Source organism: Rhincodon typus, chromosome 7 (assembly GCF_021869965.1).
Source record: "Rhincodon typus isolate 14 chromosome 7, sRhiTyp1.1, whole genome shotgun sequence".
In the NCBI taxonomy this organism is placed as follows: Eukaryota; Metazoa; Chordata; class Chondrichthyes; order Orectolobiformes; family Rhincodontidae; genus Rhincodon; species Rhincodon typus.
The window spans coordinates 16,847,951-16,864,397 of record NC_063338.1 but is presented as its reverse complement, the minus strand read 5'-3'; the positions used below and the strand labels follow the sequence as shown (position 1 = coordinate 16,864,397).

General features: G+C 44.2%; 1 pseudogene; it reads left to right on the top strand.

Annotated features, from left to right (window-relative positions):
* The first annotated feature begins 6,508 nt into the window (after nt 1-6,508).
* Nucleotides 6,509-16,447, top strand: part of LOC125483476 — a 36,477-nt pseudogene continuing 26,538 nt past the window's right edge.

Genomic DNA, 16,447 nt, shown 5'->3' with positions numbered 1-16,447 from the left:
GTAGAGTGTGGAGGCTGGGGAATGAGGGGAGAGTGTGAGGGTGGGGAGTGGGGCTGGAGAGTTGGGGGCTGGGGAATGGGGGTGAGAGTGTTGGGGTGGGGAGTAGGGGGGAGTGCGGGTATTGGGGAGGGGGGGAGACTGGGAGACTGGGGGTAGGGAGTGGAGGAAGTGCTTGAGGAGTGGGCCGACAGTGGGGTGATGAGTGGGGGTTGGGGAGAGGGGAGAGTGGGGCTGGGAGGGGTGGGAGGATGGGGGTAGGGTTTGGGAGTGGGGGTTAGGAAGTGGGTTTGAGGGGAGTAGGAAACAGGGAAAATGGAGTGAGAGGGGGTAAGTGGGGCGGAGGATTGAGATGGTAGGGTGGGGGCATGTTGGTGGACACCACATCTAATCAGGTGTCTAGGCAGGGCACCATCAGGAGTTTTGGGGTGGGGGTAGTTTATTCTGTGAAAAGGAGTTGGTTGGCAGCAACCTGTGTCACCCAGTCTCTCAGTCTCTCCTGGCTTTCTATTGGGAGCCTCAGGACAGTGAATGAATGGTGTCAGGTACATAGTGCCACCTTTCCCAGCTGACACTGCCATGTGGTGCAGTCATAGTCCCGTTGGTGGGTGTCTTCTACCTGGTGTGAAGCATTCCTAAACCTCATCCGGCCAGCTCCTGGGAAATGCAGCGAAGTGACAAATGAAAAAACAATTGCAGGTGATCGGATCTTTGGCACACTCAATATCTATTTCCATGATTGGTTATTCTCAAGGTGGAGGGTCCTTTGATTTCAATTTGGTCTAAAACACAGCCCCTTAGTAGCTGCCCAGTGACAGTCAATCTCCCACTGCCCAGAAGGGAAAACCAGTAAAACTGATGAATGAGACGAACTGGCCCATATTGTCTTGTGAGAATTGAGTTCCTCCAGCTCCACACTGTGTTACCTATATCGTCTTTTGTTCTTCAAAATGGTGCTCCAGTATGACCAGTACATTCATTTCCACGATGACTGGTTCTTCACTGGTTGTTATGAGATGATGCAGTGCTGCCCTACCTGCTTGTTAGCTAATTGTTCATTCTGGATACTAGACTGAGAGTTTGACGATAATGGCATCAGAAAGCAAGCTTGCACCAAGGGACAATTGCTACAAAATTAAAATGAAAGACGCTACATCCAAATTCACAGACGGGGGAGGTCAGCAAAGTGTTTTGATACTCTGCTTTGATGTCTTTTTCCTTTAATCACTCACATGATGTGGGCATCACTGGCTAGGCCAGCATTTATTGCCCATCCCTAATTGCCCAGAGCGCAGTTAAGAGTTCACAACATTACCATGGGTCTGAAGTCATATGTAGGCCAGCCCAGGGAAGGATGTGAACCAGATGGGTTTTTCCAACAATCGACAATGGATTCATGGTCATCATTAGACTCTTAATCCCAGATATGTATTGCATTCAAATTCAGCCACCTGCCACGGCAGGATTCAAACCCCGGGTCCCCAGAACATTAACTGGGTTAACAGTTCAGCGAAAATACCACTAGGCCATCGCCTTCCCCTGACTGAAAGGTGCTTGCACCTGGAGCAGGTTTGGTGCAGCCCTGGATTAATCCATGTTTGTAACTGGGAACATGGTGGGCATATGGTCCAGGCTTACCGACTCAAAGATCCTGGTGAGACCATCACTACAGGTTTCCCCAAAGCCATTTCTGGAAAGCCATCTATTCCACCTTGCAGTGTGAGTCAGCATCCCAGACTGTGTGTTGTAGCCCTCAACATGCCTTAATGTCCTCCTGTACTGGGACCAGAGTATCAGGACCATTGAGAAGAACAGGTAAGGGAGATAGAGAGGACCTTCTTCCATGGCTGGAGATTCTAGGACATGGTCAAAACAAAAAACAGACTTTCCATGGGTGAAATTAGATGGATTTTTTTTTGTAAAGGGTGGTAGAAGTTTGGAACTCTGCAACAAATGGCAACTATTTGGATTATTTGTCAAATTTAAATCTGAGTTGGATGGATATGTTATCCAAAGGTATTAAAGGTTATGGGTATATAGACAGGCAAACGGAATAGATCAGCCCTGATCTCACCGAATGGCAGTACGGGGTCAAGAGTTGAATACTTATATGTTTTGTGGGAGATTGTGGTGTAGTGGTAATGACCAGAAATCCCATGGCTCAGATTATGCTCTAGGGACATGCATTCAAATCCCACACTGGCAGCTGGTGAGTTTGATGCATAAATCTGAAATATAAAGCTAGTCTCAGTAATGGTAACCATGAAAGTATTGTAGAAACCCAACTGATTCACTAATGTTTTTGGGAAGGAAATATGCCAGTCTTACTTGCTCTGGGTCTACAGATGCCTTCAGAATCCAAAGCAAAGTGGTTGACACTTAACTGCCTTCTAGAAACTCCCTAATCCTAACCATTCAGCTCAAAGTCAATTAGGGATGGTCAACAACTGCTGCATTTGCCAACAATGCTCACATTTCATAAAAGAAAAATTCTCATATGAACGCAAAACTAAAGTAGTCCACTCAGCTCGTTGAGCCTACTCTACCATTCTATAAGATTGTGGCTGAATTGATTTTAACCTCAGCTCTACGTTCCTACGTATCCCCAATAGTCTTTCATCCCCTTGGTAATCAAGAATTTATCTACCTTTGCCCTAAAATATTTAAAGATTCTGCATCCACTGCTTTTTGAGGAAGGGAATTCCAAAGATTCATAACCGTCAGAGAAAAATATGTTTCCTCATCTGTTTTTTTTTTAAATGGGCATCCCCTCACTTTTAAACAACAAACCCTAGGTCTGGATTCTCCCCCAAGAAGAAACATCCTTTCTACATCCACCAGGTCAAGTTCCCTCAGGATCTTGGATATTCAATTAAGTCAGCTCTGATAGGCCTATCTGATTTGATTTGATTGATTTATTGTCATGTGTACCTAAGTACAGTGAAAAGCTTTGTTTGCAAGCAGTACGGGCAGATCATAGTAAGCAAGGACATACAGATCATATGGTGAAGAAAACTAGACAGAGGCATACAAGTCACATCAGTTAGGGCATGTGCTAGGCAAGATCAACATTAACTTCAAATAATGCTGATCTTGCTAGACAGTCCATTCATCAGTCTAATAACAGCAGGGAAGAAGCTGTTCTTGATCCTGCTGGTGCGTGTGTTGAAGCTTCTGTATCTACTGCCTGAGAGGAAGGGGTCATAGGAAAGCATTGCTGGGGTACAATGGGTCTTTGATGATGTTGGCAGCCTTTCTGCAGCAACGGGCTGTGTAGATGGAGTTCATGGATAGAAGGTTGGCTTCCGTGATGGTCTGGGCTGTGCACAAAACTTTCTGTAGTTTCTTACGGTCCTGGGCAGAGCAATTGCCATACCAGGCTGTTACGCACCCGAACAGTATGTTTCAGTGGTGCATCTGTAAAAGTTGGTCGGGGACCTTATGGACATGCCAAATTTCCTGAGCTGCCTCTGGAAGAAGAGGCATTGTTGTGCCTTCTTGACCGTCACATCTACTTGGGAAATCCAGAATAGGTTGTCCATTATCATCACAGGTTGTTTAGCCTTTCCTCCAATCTGCTCATTCCAAGTATTAGTTGTTAAGAATCTACTTGGACTATTGATTTTGGTCCTCTTACTTGAGGAAGAATGTAGTTGTAATGGAGGCAGTTCTGAGGAGGTTTACTCGATTGATTCCAGAGGTGGATTGTTTGGTTTATGAAGAGAGATTGAGCAGTTTAGGCCTGTATTCTCTAGAGTTTAGAAGAATGACAGGATATCTAATTGAGGTGTATAAGATGCCAAAGGGGATTGACAAAGTAGATGTAGAGAGAGGATGCTTCTTATGTTGGGCATTTTAGAATGAGAGGTCATAGGAAAAGGAGTAGCAGATTTAAAACAAAGATGAGGAGAAATTACTTCACTCAAAGGGTCGTGAATCGGTGCATATCACTACCCCAGTGTGTGGTGGATGCTGGGACGTTTAGTAAATTTAAGGTGGAGATAGACAGCTTTATAACTAGTAAAAGGTTGAAGAGCTATGGAGAGCAGGCAGTAAAGTGGAGTTGATGCCAAGATGAGATCAGCCATGATTGTATCAAATGGCAGAGCAGATGGAAGGGCTAAATTTTATTTCCATAGCTGCTGTTGTTAGGTTCAGACCTATGTCAAAGCATTAACCTGAACCTCTAAATTACTGGTACAATGACATTACCACTACACCACCTTTCACATATGCAGTGGTGTTATAAGAATTCAATACAACTCTGGCCTCTTGTTAATATGTACAAGACATACTAATCCCTTCAATCTACAACTGACTTAATCTGTCTAAGCCCTGTGTCTGGAATTTTCTCCTAAATTCCCCTTTGTCTCTCCACCTCCCTCTCCTCTACACTGTCCTTAAGGGCCATCACTTTGTCAATAGACCAGATATTCCTTTATGTGGAGACACATGTACACTTTTCGATTGCACATCCGTCAAACACTTTGAGCTGCTTTTGTTGCTGATGATGTTGAAGCAGGGAGGGGGGACGGATTTTGCCTGACAACTAAGGGTTGTATGGTTTGGGAGTCAATGACCTAGTCTGTCTGTTCACTGACTGGCCTGCCTGTCCGTAACCCCTGCTCAGTTTGGAAACTACCTCCCCACCCGAAATCTTGTTGCAGTTGTTACAACTGATGCTTGACTGCTCTGGTGTTTAAAGTTGCGAAACAAATTAGATCACATGCAGTCCCAACAATTACTCTTTAATCCACGTTTTACCTCCCCAGGATGCTCTATCACACTTCTTACCCGACCCTCTTAGCATAAGCCAAAGATGGGAAATTGTCATGATATGGTATTGTGGATATCAGCCCCAGCTCACACTTTGAATTGTTGCCAAGTTATCAAGGTCAGGGAGATGAGAATAAAAAGGTTGCAGTTCTTGCAATTTATAGAATTTTGGCATGTTGAAATGTGATGTTGGGAATATGATAGACAGATGGTAGACCATAAGATGTAGGATTAGAGGCAGGTTATTCAGCCCATTGTGTCTGCTGTGTCATTCCATAAGGTCATGCTTGATCTGATGGTCCACAACTCCACTTTCCTGCCTTTTCCCCATAATCTTTGATTCCCTTACTGATTAAAAATCTGTCTACCTCAACCTTGAGTATACTTATTGCCTCTATATTCCTCTGTGGTGAAGAATTGCGCAAAATCATGACCCTTTGAGAGAAGAAATTCCTTCTTTATCCTACAAGGGAGAGCCTTATCCTGAGACTATACCCTCTGGTCCTAGACTCCCTCACAGTGGGAAACAACCTATCAGCATCTACCCAATCAAGTCTCCTAACAATCTTGCATGTTTTAACAATGTCTCCTTAATTCCATGAGCTTGGCTCAACTCTCCTCACAAGGCAGTCCCTCCGTTTTAGGATCAGTCCTAGTTAACCTTCTCTTGACCATCTCTAACGCTGGGATTATCTTCCCTTAGAGAGAGAGCCCAAACCTGTTCACTGTATACTACAGTCTGCCACAGTATAGTGGACACCAAATCTTAGAATCTAACAGCTCAGAAAGCCATTCAGTCCATCTTGCCTCTGTCAGCTCATTTGCACAGACATCCAAAGAATTCTATTTGCCTGCTCGTTTCCATTCAGGTATTTATTCAGTTTCCTTCTGGAAGTTCAATTAATTCTGTTTCCCCCATGTCCCCATTCCAAATTCTGACAGTGCAATACATAAAAATGTGTTTTCTCATGTCACCTCTTTAGCTGTAACTCTGTGTCTCCTTCAGACACTGGAATGGTTTCTCTTCATTTACTCTCAAAACTTCACTTAAGTATTTTGTCAGCTTTCCTGTGGTGAGTACGTGACTGTGCTGTTCAAAACTGGGTGATTTCTATCATTCAGAGAAATTATTTGACTGTCCAAATGCAAAAATGTTCCCAGAGACCAGCTGACATGGAAATAAACAGGTTTAAATTGTGAAAGATACAATTATTTGGTTGCATGAAGCATTGAGGCTGCCAAATTGCAAAGTTACATTACAAGTCCAAATAAATATGACCTATCCTGACACACACATCATTTATCCATAAAATCAAAGTGTAACATGAGACATCCCAGGGTTCAGTGTGGTACACATTAGGGTCCTGTGAGAGAAACCCTGGAGTTCAGTGTGGGAGCTCCCAGGGTTCAGTATGGGAGAGCCCAGGGTTTAGAGCAGGGTTCTGTATGGTTATTGTAGTCAGTGGGATCAGTACTGTTACAATGGTCTATACTTGAGTTGCGCTGTGGCTGGTGTTCTTGTGAGCTGTATAAATGGGAAAGTAGCAAGGGCATTAAGCTAAATCATGCAGGTTAGAGGTCAAATTTGGGAAGTTATGCTAAGAGTGGGGACAAGGCAGCACACAACAGTCAAGAGAGTGGATGTATTACCATGGGCTCTGTCAGTGTCACCGCTACACCACTTGTAGGCAGCCTAGGCAGGAACACATTGCACATGCTTCAAAACAAAATGGTCATGACTGAAGGTCCAAGGGGACCAGCCCTTAATGGATTGAAGAGGGAGATCAGTCGGCCATGGAGGTGCCACCACATTCAGTCAAGAGGCTCACCCAATCTCAATCCAGCAGGTCAGGCGCATGGTCTGACCATGATCAGTGGATCCATGTCCTTGCAGCCAGGGATTGGGCCACAGTCTGTCCTGTAAGTCTAGGGAAAACTGTTCAGGAACTGCAGATCGGTCAGTCGGGGCGCTGTGGAGATACCAGTCCAGGGGATGGATGTGATCAGTCAGAGCTGTCTTCCCAGGTCTGGACATCACTCCTGTGGTTTTGGGCATTATAGTCATTAGACATATTGGTAGAAATCCATAGTCAATGCAGTCCAAGGGAAAAGAGGATGTTAAAGCTTGTGGTGATGTTTCATTGTAGCTATGGCAGTGCGGTGGCTCAGCGGTTAGCACTGCTGCCTCACAGCACCGGGGACCTGGGTTTGATTCCACCCTCGGGTGACTGTCTGTGTGGAGTTTGCACATTCTCCCCGTGTCTGTGTGGGTTTTCTCCCACAGTCTAAAGATGTACAGGTTAGGTAGATTGGCCATGGGAAATGCAGGGATACAGGGATGTGGCAGGGGACTGATGCTGTTTGGAGGGTTGGTGTGAACTCGATGGGCCAGATAGCCTGCTTCTACACTATAGGGATTCTATGATTATAATTCCAAATAATAATGGTATTCTATGATTGGTAATTCTAAATAGTAGTGTAGGACATCACACAGAATAGGAGGGGATGAGGAGCTACAGGGGACGGGAGGGGTTCTCACAAGTTACAATCACTCAGGCCTCAATGGGTGGACAGTCTAAGGCCAAAAATGGCATGGCAACTTGCAAAGACACGTGCTTATGGGCTGAATGGAGAACATTATCAGTAACATGGAGGGCCTGAGTAGAAATTGGGGGCATGCTGGAAGGTAATTAAGAACACAGGACAGTTATGCAAAAAGGAACATGGGGATGTGTGATGGTGCAGCTGTGGGGTGTTCATCTTGGATTTCAGGTGAAGCCCACCAGTCACTCAATGAGGACATGGAGCTGGAATTTAGCCAATTTTGTGCTAAACCCAACTGCACAATGTCAAGAGAAAATGGCTGACACCGCAGGCAGAGGGGATGGAGTAAATCACTGTTTGAGGCACAGAGTAAATCTTCCACTGTGAGGCCTTGCTACAGGCAATTGCATTAATCAAGCTTTCACTGATTCTGTATTGCTACCCGCTTGTCATCAAATTGGATTTAATTAAAAGTTCATTCTATTAGCACCCACCACAGATTTTGGCCATAATAAATCACGACCATTAAATATTTTGCATCACTTTACCTACTGTCGTGTCAGATAAACTAAACTAAAGAGAGGCAAACTTAGAAGTCTCACTTGGTTTTGCCATTACTGGATAATTTTTCATTTGCTGTCACTGAAACACAATGCTTTGGTGCTGTGACATTGCACACCAACCGTAACTATGTGATGAAAATGGTCAGTGATTTTCAAAAGTGTTTTGTTTTGTGAGGGAATGCTATAGTGGTGGATACATATCTGAATGTACCTCACCCAATGGACAATTAGCACCTTGGATCTGCAATCTACACGTCCATAAGCTTACATATAGAGGCATGGCACTAGCTTCCTTGCGAAGGTGAAATGCCATGTTCTGTGAGGCCAGAACACGTCATTGTGATTGAGAGGGAGTGAGAATACTGCAACTGGTCTGTTGTTCAATTTCCACTATTTCCCACAGATTATCATCGTCAAATCCTCCAGTGTGGAAACAGGCCATTCAGCCCAACAAGTCCACACCACCCCTCCGAAGAGCATCCCACCCTGGGTCATTCCCCTACTCCTGCATTTCCCCATGTCTAACCCAAACATCCCTAAATACTGTAGGCAATTTAGCATGGCCAATCCATGTAGCCTGCACATCTTTGGACTGTGGGAGGAAACCGAAGCACCTAGAGGAAACCCACGCAGACATGGGGAGAATGTGCAAACTCCACACAGGCAGTTGCTCAAGAGTGGAATTGAACCCGGGTCCCTGGCGCTGCGGGGCAGCAGTGCTAACTACTGAGCCACTGTGCCACCCTTATCTGCTCACTCTTGTGAGGTGGAACCAGATCTCCAAAGATTTCTTGTGGGTTGATGGGCAGGAGGCACCATGGAAGAAGATATTGATTACAACATCATCACCAAACCCGGAAAGAATAGGAATCACTGGCAGCTGTCCCAAAGCCTCCAGAGAGACAAACAGCAGCTGAAGACCCCCCAAGGAGATAGGGGAGAATGACCAGTGGCCAGAAGTACCTGCCTCACTGTCATTACAGCTACAAGAGAACCAGGGCAGCCAGAAACTAAAGATATCCCAGGCCATCATCACCAAACTATCTATGCGTGAAATGTCCTGAATGCTAAGGAGCCGGAAGAACAATCTACCCAGAATGAAGATGAGGTCACTGACCGGGAGGAACATGACATAGACTATGTACAAGTGGGACATCATTAAGTACAAGAAGCTGGACAAAAATTTATTGATACCTCTTTTCCAAGATGTTTGAGTTGGGTGAATACAACAATCAGTTTTGTACTTTTTAGTTGTTGCAAAGATGGTCCATGATTACCGCCAAAAACAACTTCTTATTTATATTATTTATCTTCGCCTTTCCTGTTGTTCAATAAAAACTTCCTTCACAAATGCTTGAGTGCTTCATATTGCCTGCTAGCTGTAGAACCTGATTGTATGACTGCTCAACTCAGATGTGGCAGCCATTTAAACCCCAGGTCCTACAACTAAAATGGTAGTTAATCTGAACAGGTGAAGATTGAAAATGCATGTCTAAAAACAAATGTGAAATGAGGCAATTCACAAAAGGTTTATCAGACCAATATCTAGTACAGGTGAGCTGTCTTATGATGAAATGTTGAGTAGGTATTGACTGAAGTTTAGAAAAATAGACAGACAGTCTGCAGAGTCCATTGGGGGTCACCTTGGGGTTGAGTGGGAAACCCAGAGTCTAGTGTGGGAGACCCCAGGGTTCAGTGTATTCACTGTTGTTTTACCCTTGCGTGATTATCCTTGTCACAGAATTACCATGCTCTGACTGGATTGGTAATTGTTGTAGGTTCAATTGACTTCAAAATCTCAATCAGGTTTAACGAACAGACAAATGGATGCCTTGAAGTTACAGAGCAACAATGTACATTACAGTAACAACAGTAGCAAGACCATAAGGCTACTGTATGTGGAGATTCGTCAAGTGGCTACTGGGATTCTTTTTTTTTGGCTTTTTTTGACTCTCCTTGTGCTGTTTTGGCTGTGGTTCAAGCTTTTCCCTTTCATGTGTTTTTTTCTTTATGTGTAGGGAGGTGTTTGTCTCGATAGTCCTATAACTTCTACAGCCCATCTCAGAGCTGACTTTGCACCCACACAGATAAACAATCTGGCCAGTTGAAAAAATCAAGTTGTCACTGTTTAGTCAGCGCTACTTGTATAGTTTTTTTTTTTCTGAGATCCAGGTGTAAATGTAATTTCTGCATTGTTTCAAATACTGTCCGAGTTTTTGTTTTAACTATTATTTTCAAGTTCAGAGCTCTGCCTTCATCTTTAAGGAAAAAAAAATGATGATCAAGTTGTATTCTCATTTTGTTCTTGACACAGAATTATTACCCTCATACTTATTAAGTAGTCCAGATTCAATTTGCTTGAAAAATCTCAAACAGGTGTAGCCATTAGACTTAGATCAATGGAATACACAGTTCTTAAAGCAGTAACACAACAGGGAACATAAGGGTTCCAAGTGTGGGATTATTGCCAGTGCTGCCTTTGGGTTTGGCAAATTTGATTTGAAATGTAAACAACAAAAAATGGCAGATTGGAGCGACACAGTGTGGTCCCAGCAGAACAGCTGAATCATGGTAGCAGAGACTAGAAATGTGGAAAACACATTTTAGCAAAGAGTAGGCAAGGTTGTAGACCTGCTTGCTGAGCTGGTGGGTTTGGTTGCAAATGTTTCGCCACCCTGCTAGGTAACATCGTCAGTGCGTCTCCGGTGAAGCGTCTGTGTTCTATCCCGCTTGTTATTTATATGCCTCGGTTTGCTGGGGTGGTTGGTACTACTTCCGGTTCTGTTTCTCAGTGGTTTGTACACAGGGTCTAATTCAATGTGTTTGTTGATGGAGTTCCAGTTGGAATACCAGGCCTCCAGGAATTCCCTGGCATGTCTCTATTTGGCTTGTGCGATTATGGATGTGTTGTCCCAGTCGAATTCGTGTCCTTTGTTGTCCATGTGTAGTGAAACAAGTGAGAATTAGTTGTGTCTCTTGGTGGCTAGTTGATGTTTGTGTTTCCGTATAGTCAGTTTTCTTCCAGTTTGGCCTATGTAGTGTTTCCCACAGTTCTTGCATGGTATTTTGTATATTACGCTGGTTTTGCTGGTTGTGGGGATGGGATCTTTACGCTCGTCAGTAGCTGTGATAGGATGGTTGTTGGTTTGTGGGCTACTCTGATTTCTAGGGGTCTGAGTAGTCTTGTGGTCCTCTCTGAAATGTCCTTGATGTATGGTAGGGTGATTAGGGAGTCTGGTCATGTTGTGTCTTCTTGTTGTGGTCTGTCTCAGAGGTAATGGTGGATTGTGCCTTTCAGGTATCCATTCCTTTTGAAAACTCCGTGAAGGTGCTCCTGTTCTGCTTTGCATAGTTCCAGGTTGCTGCAATGTGTTGTGGCTCGTTTAAGTAGTGTCCTGATGCAACTCCATTTGTGGGCGTGGGGTGGTTGCTAGTGTAATTGAGTATCTGGTCCATATATGTGATCTTTCTATGTATGCTAGTCTGGTGTTCCCCGTTGTTTTTGCATTCTACCATTATGTCCAGGAAGGGTAGTCGGTTGTTATCCTCTTCTTTTGTGAATTTAATCCCAGTAAGGATGTTTATGTGTCGGTGGGTTCCTTCTAGTTTTGTGCGTTTAATAATCACAAAGGTGTCATTCACATATGGGACCCAAAGTTTGGGTTATATAGTGGGAAGGGCTGTCCATTCTAACCTTTGCATTACCGCTTCTGCAATCAATCCTAATATTGGGGATCCCATTGGTGATCCATTGATTTGTTTGTATATGCTGTCGTTGAAGGTGATGTGGGTTTTGAGGCACAGGTCTAGTAGTTTCAAGGTGGTGTCCTTATTGATGTTGTTGGTGTCTTGGGTTGCCTGTCTACATGATTCGTCCAGTAGTGTGGCGATTGTTTCTTTGGCTAGGTCGATGTTTATGGATGTAAATAGTGCTGTTAGGTCAAAGGATACCATCATCTCGTCCTCTTCTATCCTGGTGTCCTTGATGATGTTGAAGAATTCTTGGGATGAGTGGATGGAGTGGGTAGTGTTGTCCATTAAGTATTTTTCAATTTCTGTTGTAGTTCTTTGGCAAGTGTATATGTTGGTGTACCTGGCAGTGAGACAATGGGTCTGAGGGGGAGCCCCAGTTTGTGTACCTTGGGGAGTCTGTAGAATCGGGGTGTGTTGTATCCCTCTGGCTTCATTTTTTGGTAGTCTGTCTTGCTGATGTTTCCTGAGTTTTTGTGCAATTTCTTCAGGGTTGTTGTAATCCAGTTCCCTAACTGACACTTTTGAGAGTATTAATTGCACAAAACTAGAAGAAACCCACCAACACATAAACAACATCCTCACCGGGATAAAATTCACAAAAGAAGAGAACAACAACCGATTACCCTTCCTGGTCATAATGGTAGAACACAAAAACTATCGTATATAGAAAGACCTCACATATGGACCAGATACTCAATTACACTAGCAACCTCCCCTACGCCCACAAATAGAGCTGCATCAGGACACTACTTAAACGAGCCACAACACATTGCAGCAACCCGGAACTACGCAAAACAGAACAGGAGCACCTACATGGAGTTTTCAAAAGGAATGGATACCCGTAAAGCGCAATCCGCCATTATCTCCAAGACAGACCACAACAGGAAGACACAACACGACCAGATGCACTAGTCACCCTACCATACATCAAGAAGATTTCAGCGATGACCACAAGACTACTCAGACCCCTAGGTATCAGGGTAGCCCACAAACCAACAACCACCCTACAACAGCTACTGACAAATGTAAAGGATCCCATACTCAAAGCCAGCAAAACCGATGTAATATAGAAAATAGCATGCAAGGACTGTGAGAAACACTACATAGGCCAAACCGGAAGAAAACTGATAATACGGATACATGAACATCAACTAGCCACCAAGAGACACAACTAATTCTCACTTGTCTCACTACACACTGATAACAAGGGACATGAATTCAATTGGGATAACACATCCATAATTGCACAAGCCAAATAGAGACACTCCAGGGAATTCCTGAAGGCCTGGTATTCCAACCGGAACTTCATCAACAAGCACATTGAATTAGACCCTGTGTGCAAACTACTGAAAAACAGAACAGGAAGTAATCCTAACCACCCCAGCAAACCGAGGCATATAAATAACATGCGAGACAGAACACAGACGCTTCACCAGACGCACACTGACGATGTTACCTAGCAGGGTGACGAGACGTCTGCAACCAAACTCACCAGCTCGGCAAGCAAGTCTACAACCTCATCCATAACCTGAGCTACAAATCTTCTTGAAAACTTTAAAGAGTAGGCAAGACTGGGACATGGGCAGTAGGCATGGTCAGAGGTAGGACAGGGGTCCCGTGTCATCTTAAACCAACCGTTACTTAGTAGTTAGGGCAGGAAGTCACTAATTGTTTGGGACAAGGGGATGTAATGGTGCAACAGAGACAGCATGGCCAAAGAGAGAGGTTCACAGCTGCTGAACTGCCAAAGCAGCTACCAGTGATGAAGACTAGTTATACCTCAACAACGAATTAAAGTTCACGATATTAGCCACCTGAAAGTGACATTGAATCCTACAAAATCAAAATGTATTGAGTTGGTCAACTTGCTGTGTCCTTCTGTCTCTGTCTCTCTCTCTCTCGCCATCATCATCACCATCACCACTGGTCAGATGTTAGGAGTTCACCGCTCTGCATCTGGTTGGTCAATCTGTACAGCTCAATTTGTAAAAGTCTGTTGTGTCCAATCCTTATGAATAATAGTGAAATGAGTAAATGCCGAGTAGTGAGGGTAGGGTGGGACTACTGGTGGCTACCCATATACAGGAACCAGAAAAATTACAGGGGAGGCATACATGTTTGCACCCATGTTACAGGATCTGCACACTACCTGTTAACCAATCTACGCAGTATGTAATATATCATTTGAAACTAAGAAAAATGCATGGCACAATATTACTGATGTCAACTAGCATGTGGAACTGAGTCAAATTTTATCTTAATTTCCAATAAGGTACTAGAAAAACTTGAACATGTCTGGTTGCATCTGTGGAGAGAGAAACAGTTAATGTTTCAAATCCAGTATGAATCTCGTTCAGAACTGCTTCTGTCTCCACAAATGCTGCCAGACCTGTTGAGTTTCTCCAGCTGTTTCTGTTTTCTTTCAGATTTCCACCATCCACTGTATTTTGCTTTTGTTGTCTTAATTTCTCTTTGCTTAGCTTTTAAGCACTGAAGGGAAATCAAATTATTCTAAGTGCAAATGCTGAAATGCTGTGATATTCCATTAAATGGCAATGATGCCAGTTGATAGCCGCTTGGTTCATTTATAATGAGTGGTTGTTCTTCACTACAGTTGAGATCAATTGATTGCATTTCAATGCAAATCAGATCAAGTGATGCCTGAACGATTATCTTTAGTGGCAAAAGGAAAATACTGTAAATGCTGGAAAGTTGGAAAATAAAGAACACTGCTGGAGATCATCAACAATATTCCAGCATCTGTGGAAGGAGAAAAATACTCCTCGACTCCCCCTTGCTGTAAGGATGTCTCACCTTGATGAGGGGTTGAGGGCTAGGGGACACGGTTTAAAAATAAGGACCCTCCCAGATAGTTGAGCTGAAGAGGAGGAGAATTTTTGCCTCTTAGAGGGCTGTGAATATCCTGAACCACCTTCTCCAGAGTTCAGTGGAAGTGTGTTAATTAAATGTTTTTTAAAGCAGAGGTACATAGACCAGCTCAGTTGGATAGGACAGTGGTGACCATCTGTGTGGAGTGTGCACATTCTCCCTGTGACTGTATGGGTTTCCTCTAGGTGCTCTGGTTTCCTCCCACAATCCAAAAATGTGCAGATCAGGTGGATTGGCCATGCTAAAATGCCCTGTAATGCTCACGGATGTGCAGGCTGGGTGGGATTAGCCACAGGAAATACAGGGATAGGGTAAGGGACTGAGTCTGGGTAGGATGCTGTTCACAGGGTCAGTGCAGACTCAATGGATGGAATGGCCTCTTTCCGCGCTGCAGGCATTCTACGACTCTAACAAAGGAGTCCAATATTAGCGGGGTAGGCGGCAATGTGAAATTCAAGCCACAATCAGATCATCCACAATCTCACTAAATTGCAAAGCAGGCTCGAAGGGCCAAGGAGCTTACTTCTGCCCCCACTTATATATCAGGCACCAACTATGTTAAATCTGTGTCTGATTATTGTCCTCTCTGCTGAGGGAGATAGATGCTTCCCAGCAAATTCACACAGGTACCTCAAAGTTGTGTTTCAAGCCAATTGAATTTCGCCTCAGGCTCCTCTACAGGGAAAAGTAAGCCAATCCACCCAGTTGTCTTCATCGCTAAAGTTTACAACGCAAGAGAACATAGATACAAATTGTTAATCATTTAAGCTGGCGAACATTTGGATTTTACAAAAACATTCTTGGAAGAAGGCAGTTGTGTTCTCATTGGATGAGCCTGACAGTCAGTCCCTGTTGTTATGTGAATGATTTTGCTGTGATATACTTAAGGGCGAAAATCCAGCAGTTGCTTGGTGTGACACCAACATGTCAGTACAAACACACAGCCCTGTACCGGGAATACAGGCCATCTGCGCCCGGTGAAGTCAACAAGCTCATCTTCAATTACCTGCAGAGAAAGGCGAGGAGGCGTGAGCTATGTAAAAGTCAGACAGTCCGGGTTGGAAAGCGAAGTCCCACTCGGGAAACTTGACCCAGGCTGTAGATTACAATGTGGTGCCAATGGCTTGCTGCGCCATCAGAGTTGTTGGAGATGGCGGTCCTGCTCCATTGCGGGTAAAAATCCTGGTCATCAGGTGTGAGCCACTCTCTCTGTTGTTGTGCATGGTGAAGGTCTGGCTCATTCCCCAAAACTGGGCTGTTTCACGCACCCGAACCATCTTCCACATTATCCGGAAGTCTGAGGTGGACTGTGTCTGTGGGGATGCCACGTACAGAACTCTGGATAAGATGGGCCGAAGGGCTAAAAGTTATTGATGATATTCAGCAGCTGCGTGAGAAAACAGATTGTACAGGATGGGAAAATAGGCTGGGAAAGTTTAGAATGATGCTTGACAAGCTGCGTGACTTTGAAGGAGTCCTGTGAGCATTCCTTTAGAGCCAAAGACGGCCCCCGCAGCTTGTTTTCCCATCCTGTGTTTTCTGTACCAGCCAGCAGTTTTGTCTTTTCTGTATCTGCTTTCTTGGTGCTGGCTGCTTGTTACATTGTATAAGAGAGAGAGAGTTTTCGTTCCAAATCATGGGACTTCACCTCGGACTGGGATCGCGAATGGTGCCAGGAACAAACTTAAGCTTCCAGACCAGCCATCGATTGAAGGGCTCCTAATGGGTAGAAGGGTGTGAGACTTTTTTATTTTTTGCTTTCCTCTTCCATTTATTATTACCGCTATAATCGTTATTATTACTTAATAAACATTCATTTTTAACCAAATTGCTGTGGTCAAGCCTTTTCTTAAATATTTTCCCAAATCCCGTCCCTCGTCACCAAAAATGTCTTGGATCGCAGCATGTATCCAAATGGTGCTTTT